A 7,667-nucleotide genomic window follows, 5' to 3' on the forward strand; every position below is an offset into this window, starting at 1 on the left:
GCAAATTTCTAGAAATCGTGTTGAGTTTTTAATCTAGAAAAGATTAGTTTGAAATATAGTAGAATCAAGTATGGAGTTGCACTGTTGATATCATGATCCCAAAAGTAGTCTTGTTAATTAGAGCCCATTTGTTTATTTTCCAAAGTTTTGTATGTGTTTAGTTTTTGTATATTTGATTGATTTGTGTGTTTGTAGCAGTTGTTCCTAAATTAATGAAAAGCTTTAAATTTTTTTTTTTTTTTTTTTTTTTTTTCAAACACGCGTATAAAGTTCAAATGAGTTACAAATGGCAGAATTAAAAGACTGAACCGATATGATGATCTACAAATGTGAATGTGTGTGTGTGTGTGTGTGTGTGTGTGTGTGTGTGTGTGTGGAAGCTGTTCCTATATGAATAAAAAGCTTTTGAGGTAATTGATTTTACATGTTTTAAAAGCATGAAAAATCATGGTTGACGAGAATAGGTGTTTTTCCAATTGTATATCAAACTCAACTTGTCACCTTATTACACACTTGATACAAGTGATTTGGATTCTAATCAGATTATTTTGAAAGATTTACCTGTAATTTTTACAGATTAAGGGGTGCTTGAATCTGCGTTTTCAAAATAATTAGAATCAAATAATCACATGTAAGTTTATCCTGATAAGTTTCAGAGAGTTTAGTACCGGATAATCTAATAATCACTTCTGAAACTTTACTTTCAGATAAACGAGTTTTACGTTTATCCTAAATAAGTTCCATCGAGTTTAGTCTATGCTAATTAGATTTTAACATTGTTTAAATCAGGTTACATACGAAAAACATGAAAGATTAGCTGAATTTCAAACTAAGAAAAATATACTCATGGGTATTATATTGAACCCGAATGTTGTTTAAATTATCTTTCTATCAAACGAAAAAAGAAATGAAAAAAAAAAAAAAAAAGACATGTATATGGGACAAGGGTAATAACATGATACAAAGTAGATCATCCCAACATCTATCGATCTAACGTTCTTACAGTTTTAACTTTCGTCCATCATTTTTTTCTTCTATCTCCAACGTTTTAATATTCAACCAAACCTGAAACCGTAATCAATTAGTCAAAAAAGGTGGCATTTTCAACCCATTTGCTTGTGAATACGTCAGTGTTATAAAAGTCGCTCGTGGTGTCCGTCGAAGCAGCCGACTAGTCGGCTAAGAGAATTTTCACAACTCGTTTTAGCCTTCAGCCAAAACCAGTCAAAAATTCGGTCAACACGGTCAAAGTCGGTCGAGACGGGGTCGAGACAGGTCAAAGTCGACATAAGTCAAAGATGATGAAAGACGCTTCTTCTAATACATCTGTACATATATAGTTAAAAGTCAACGTTGGTCAATGCCCGTCTCTATCCCGTCTCGACCGACTAGTCCCTCCAAGGTCCCGACCGACTAGTTCCTGTCTCACGACTTTTTCAACCTTAAAATACGTTAATTTGGTTCACATTTTGATTCTAGCAGGTCAAACAATTAAAATATTAACTAGTCATGACAAAAACAAGTCAAACAAGTAAAATCACTGTGTATAACAATATCAACTTTTCAATTATAATCAGACATTAGTTATACTTTAAGACATACATAAATTTTAGACTTAGTGTTTCAAATCAACCCAAAAAAGTGCTTCAAGTCAACCCAACCCACTTTTATCAAACTGTCACACGGCCCACACATTTTTTTGCATCTTTAGAATCCAACACTAAAGAGTGTGTGTGTATATATATATATATATATATATATATATATATTAAACAGTAATGTACTTGCCTAAATTATATCAACGCCTAGTTCGAGGCTTGCAACGAAATTCAGCCATGAGTGCAATGTGATCAGACGACCATTCGGGAGAAGGTAACGCCGTATCTTTCCGCAAACTATCCTCGTCCAATAAATCCAACAACGATTCAACAGTCAAACTGTCCGCTGAAACGTAACGTACATCGAAACTCCGTAAATTTACAATAGAAAAGTTCATTTCAGAAAGGTTTGTTAGCTATTGCCCCAAATGGTTAAACATATATAGTATTGATGATGGTATCGAACATTAATATAAGACAAAATATCATGAACGGTCCCTGTGGTTTGTATCGGATTACACTCATGGTCCATGTACTCATTTTTCGTCAAATGGTCCATGTGATTTGCATTTGAATCAGTGGTGGTCCCTAGTGGTGGTCCCTGTGGTTTGCATTTTTTCGTCAAGGATGGTCCCTGTGGTAACCATAGGGACCATCGGTGGTTCAAATGCAAACCACAAGGACCATCCATGACGAAAAGAAGTGGAGGAACCACCGGCGATTATCCGATACAAACAAGAGGGACCATCCGTGATATTTTGTCTTAGAATAAGCATCAATGTTTCCATATTCATATGAATGTAATAAGTGATATTGACATTGTGTTTCTATATATTTACATGGATGTTTTTTATGTTTATTAGATTAGATTGTGTGTATATTATCTATTGAAATCCATTTATTTATGGATTTACACGATTCGTAAGAGCATTAAATGAGGCAAGTAGTGATACATTTGAAGATATACCTGAATAAAATATGTAATCAAGGGTACCGATGAAATCGCGAGTGCAATTCGTAAAATATGGTTCATTTGTAGCAGGATCCACCCTCCTCTTTTGTAGCTCATAACCAAGACCACCCCCAATTCTTGCAAATGACGAGTACGCACTTACCTGTATAACACAAGAACAAAATCAAGATACACAATTTGCAAGAAAGCCTATATATGAATGCAGTGGCGGAATTAGAGTAGGACAAGGGGCGCCTGCCCCCAATGGATCTGAAATTTTTAAGCCTAAAATTTTGGAACTTTTTATTTTACCCCCAACCCAAAAGCCTCTATCTTTTTCATTGTTGGACTCTTTACTTTGTAGAAAAAGGTTGTATTCTGCCCAAACGATTCCATATTTTGCCCCCAACACAAAAGCCCATGACCCAAAAGGTTGTATTTTGCCCAAAAGCCTCCATATTTTGCCCACAACCCAAAAGCCCATGACCCAAAAGGTTGTATATTCATGGAAGAATAGAAAGAAAAGGTTGTAGCGAATGTGAACGTTCTTAAAAAAAAATTCGCTCGCGGTGAACCCCTGTATGTATGTATAATACACACACACACACACATATACATACATACATACATACATACATATACATATATATATATATATATATATATATATATATATATATATATATATATATATATATATATATATATGTTGCATTACCAAGGGCAGAGTGTGAGTCAATTTAGTGGCGGGTCGCAAAATTCCAAGAGGGTCAACTGCTAAATCTTGATGCATTGGATCAACTTTCCCGATAGCTAATAGTGCATGAGGTGCACTGCAATTAAATTGAAATAAAAATATGTCAACCGGTTAAACAATCCAGATCCGTTTGAATATAATTTAAATTTGAATAGTTTTTTTAATTGTATAATATATTATAGATATAGAAACTAGGATCAAATCATTCATTGAGAATCAATAAATATAACACAAACCTTCCTGGAATCGTTAAAATCCCCGCACACTAACATTGGTATATCTGCACTGGCAGCTATCTTTTCCAAACCTTTTAACAGGGTATGAACCTGAAATATCCAACACACACCGAAAATCTATATTAAAATAAAAAATAAAAAATATATATATTTATAACTATTTTTATTAATAAGAGTTAAGCAAAAGACCTGCCAAAGTTTGACATCCTTCAATTCTTGTTGTACATTCACATGTGTATTTGCCTACGCGTTACAAAAAGAATAGTTTAATAGAGAGTGTATAAACACATAAATTAAAAAATTAATTAATTAATACTGGTATAAATATATAGCAAGATATACATGACTCCATACATTTATAAACATATCCAAATAAAACAAGATATACATGACTTCATATATATAAAGACGTGCATACGCTAATGTCTTACCACACAAACGAGTTGCCGTTTTCCGGGATTATCGACACCATGGTTACTGAACTTTGCTTCAAGAACAACAATCAGTGCGACATTATCCTGTTACTTGCCATAAAATTTCATCAACAACGACACATTTTTAATGCAACAGAAAGCACATAAGAAGTAAAATAAACAAAATAAAATTAGAAGCAATATACCTTAACCAGCCGATTTAGCGCGTTTTTCTTCTGAGCACTAGGAACTATAGCGTCAGTTAACGATTGTGCAGCTTTGTTAAACTCAACCTGCACGTTCAATGACAAGTGAGAAGATGACAACAAAGCGTCGAGCATGAATATACATACATACATACATACATACATACATACATACATACATACATACATACATACATACATACATACATATATATAAGTGTGTATATATATATATATATATATATATATATATATATATATATATATATATATATATATACCTCGTATTTTTTGACTTGTGAAAATCTATCTCTCCGGAAAAAAGTAGCGCATCCATCAATAGTCACATTACCTCCATTAAAAACCTGCATGGGACAAAACAAGCCAAATTAAATTGGAAAAACCCAAAAATATGTATTAATCCTCTTCTTATTTGGTATTATAGATAGATAATTAATGCTTTAACAATTATTATAATTATAATTATAATAATATAATTATTATAATGAAGAATCGACCCATTTAAAGGTAAAAAGGAACAAGCTTTTGAGACAAACCTCGGCTGTTTTCTTCTTATATAGAGCTGTATAGCCATGTTTGTCCAGCTCAGGTCCAAAAAAATCGTCAAAATGATCATTTTGAACCTGAAAAGAAGCCAATAAACTTTTATCTTAAACTTTATAAGGAATCAAAAATAAAATGATTGAACAAAAAGACTCAAATAATCAACTAAAAACAAAAACATACCTCTTGAAGACAAACAATATCAGCTCGGTATCCAACAATTTCCCTTAACAAATTTTGTCTACGATAAGGCCAAGAAAGGGCCCACGAAGGACAATAACCATATAAATCACTCGTAGCATACGAATCCGATAATATATTGTACGAAAGCACCGTAAAAGTTCCGGTGGATAAAACCCGCCCATCCAAATCCAAATTCCCTGCCACATCAGCGTTATTAACCGATATCAACCGCCGAGGACTCGGTGACGGGGCCGGGATCACACGGGACGTCAAAATCGTGTTCGATGGGCCCACAGGTGATGTCATTTCTACATCTACAACCACACATTCGAATTTTAAAACATGACCGATGTCATCGGCGGTTGGTGTGTACGTTTTAGACCGTCCAACTTCGAACCATGTTTCAGTACCGTTCCTCTGTGTCACAGCTGCAGGGTATAACGGTGTGGAAGCGTTTGCAAGGCTATTAAGAGATTGTGAACTACTATTATTATTGTTATTATTGAATCGACCGAAAATTTCTTCTTCTTCGTTCCCGTTTTCGTTAACGGCACTAGCGGCACGTTCGTGAAGAACACGATGGTGTTGCCATGCGTCGGAAAAACATTTAGGAGAACAATGGTAGCTTTTAGCGACGGGTATTTTGGCTTTAACACAACCTAAACATTGTAAAGTTGCTTGTTCGGATGGATGTATGCTACATATAGAAACTTTCTTATCACTTTGTATACGGTACCTGCACGCAAATCCATAAATCTTGAGAGATTTTATTTTAATTGATAACGCCGTGCAATAACGAAAAATGCGAGCCCGATATTTGCTACTTGTGAAGTAAGTAATCAATAATATGACCAATGAATTAACAAATCTAGGTGGAAAAATACAAAATAGCATTTATGATTCAAATAGGGTGATTTACTAGTATACGAGCAATTCATTTAAGTTAATATTTCAATAATGTGTAACATTAATTGATCCAAAACCGATTAGCAACCACGTGAATAGAGCATTCCTTAGGATAATTTCAAACCCTGATATGAGCGACTAATTGGGCAAGAAGAAAACTATATTTAATGATTCATACGTCAACAAATCTATAGGTTTACTACTAGTCTTCAGGTCTTACACTTACAAAAAAGCTAACAGTGTAAAGTTAAGGAAAAGCATAACTTAATTTGTGACAATAGTACAAGACTCTTAAGTTAATATGCAAACTGATAACTACAGTATAAAAACATGTCAATGCTCAAAGTCTAGATCCTTCAGCATTACAGTCACGATTACGTTAAGCTGAAAAGTCAACATGTCACAGCAAAAAGCTAGTGACTTTAACGTTCAAACCCCTAAACATAAGGTGTGTTATGATGTATATTTAATGATTAATGATAATAATAAAGTTTCAGATTACTTAGACCCATATAATCAGATTAATAGCAGTAACCAACTAAACGTTATATAAATACAAATCTCCAAATCCTTAATTATTAATTATTCAGATTCTTGGCATTCTATTCATAAAATTTATCCAAACCATAAAGTACAAAGATTGTCTTATAATTGACTTCCCGGTTTCTATTGAGTGACGAAGTTGAGGTGATGCTACTGTAGTATTCAGATAACATTACACACTTTGCTCTAATATACAAGCTAAATACTTTAAACAACACAATCAATCAACTACACCATAAGAAACAAGTTCAATATCAATAAATAAGCAGATTAATTAAAAAAATGCACTGTATAACCAAAAAGGAACAACCTTTTACAACAAATTTAAACATTTTTAACAACCCATAAAAACTTACCACTTATATCTCAAGAAAAGACCCTCAATAGGTGAAGATTCAGGCACATCATCGGTAAAAACTGACTGGTCCGGTCGCCGGAGAAGCACGTACGGCGAAAGCTCACAACCCACAATCGGAATATCGGACGGAAGATGTACTCTCAGCACGCTCAGCATGCTTTTTAATCACAACAATAGCTTCTTATATCAAAATAATTATACCCTAACACGAATTTAAAAAATGATAAAAATTGAACTCCGGAGACGATGAAGACTTGGCGGAAACCAGGAGGATCCGCCATTACATGACGTCAACACTCGCCAGACTTGCTCAATTTCTTCAAAAATGATCAAAATCAAAAACCCTAATTTAATTTCATCTAAAAATTGAAACTTTGCGACGGAGTTGATACCAACAATTGATCTTGGAATTGGGGGATTAGTTTGTTGAGATGATGAAATAATTGAATTGTGTTATTTTAATTAATTTATTGATCGGGAAATGAAGGAAATTTGAAAATGGGAAGTTTGGAAATTAGGGTTTGATTTTTGAGTTGAGATGAAATTAAGATTAAGATAGAGAAATAAACAGATGGAGATCGGATTGATTTGGGTGTTAATTTGTTTTGTTTTGTTTATTGTTTAGGGTTTTACAAACATAACAAAAAATGAAGACGATGAACTTTTGTATCACGGTTTCCCTCGTGTATATGATTGTACGTATATGTATGTCGGACATCATGTAATGTTAATAATGTTTTTTTTTTTAAACAAAACGATAAGAAAAAAAATTCATGGTCATTCAAAAAATTTCACAAAATTAAAATTAAAATGGAACTTAAAGTTTGAATCGATTATACTTAGTTCCAAGTTTTAAATATTGTATACGAATGGTCCTAAAACTAACTGACCGTTAGTCCCACTAGTTAAGTTTGGTAATGTTAAATGTGTTTATTGTTGGCTGCATTCAGG

General features: G+C 33.4%; 1 pseudogene; it reads right to left on the bottom strand.

Moving 5' to 3' along the window:
* Positions 1 to 1,767: 1,767 nt before the first annotated feature.
* On the bottom strand, positions 1,768 to 7,331 carry LOC139876543 (carbon catabolite repressor protein 4 homolog 1-like; annotated as a pseudogene).
* Between the last annotated feature and the right edge of the window lie 336 nt (positions 7,332 to 7,667).

The sequence above is a fragment of the Rutidosis leptorrhynchoides genome, chromosome 11 (assembly GCF_046630445.1).
Source record: "Rutidosis leptorrhynchoides isolate AG116_Rl617_1_P2 chromosome 11, CSIRO_AGI_Rlap_v1, whole genome shotgun sequence".
NCBI lineage: Eukaryota > Viridiplantae > Streptophyta > Magnoliopsida > Asterales > Asteraceae > Rutidosis > Rutidosis leptorrhynchoides.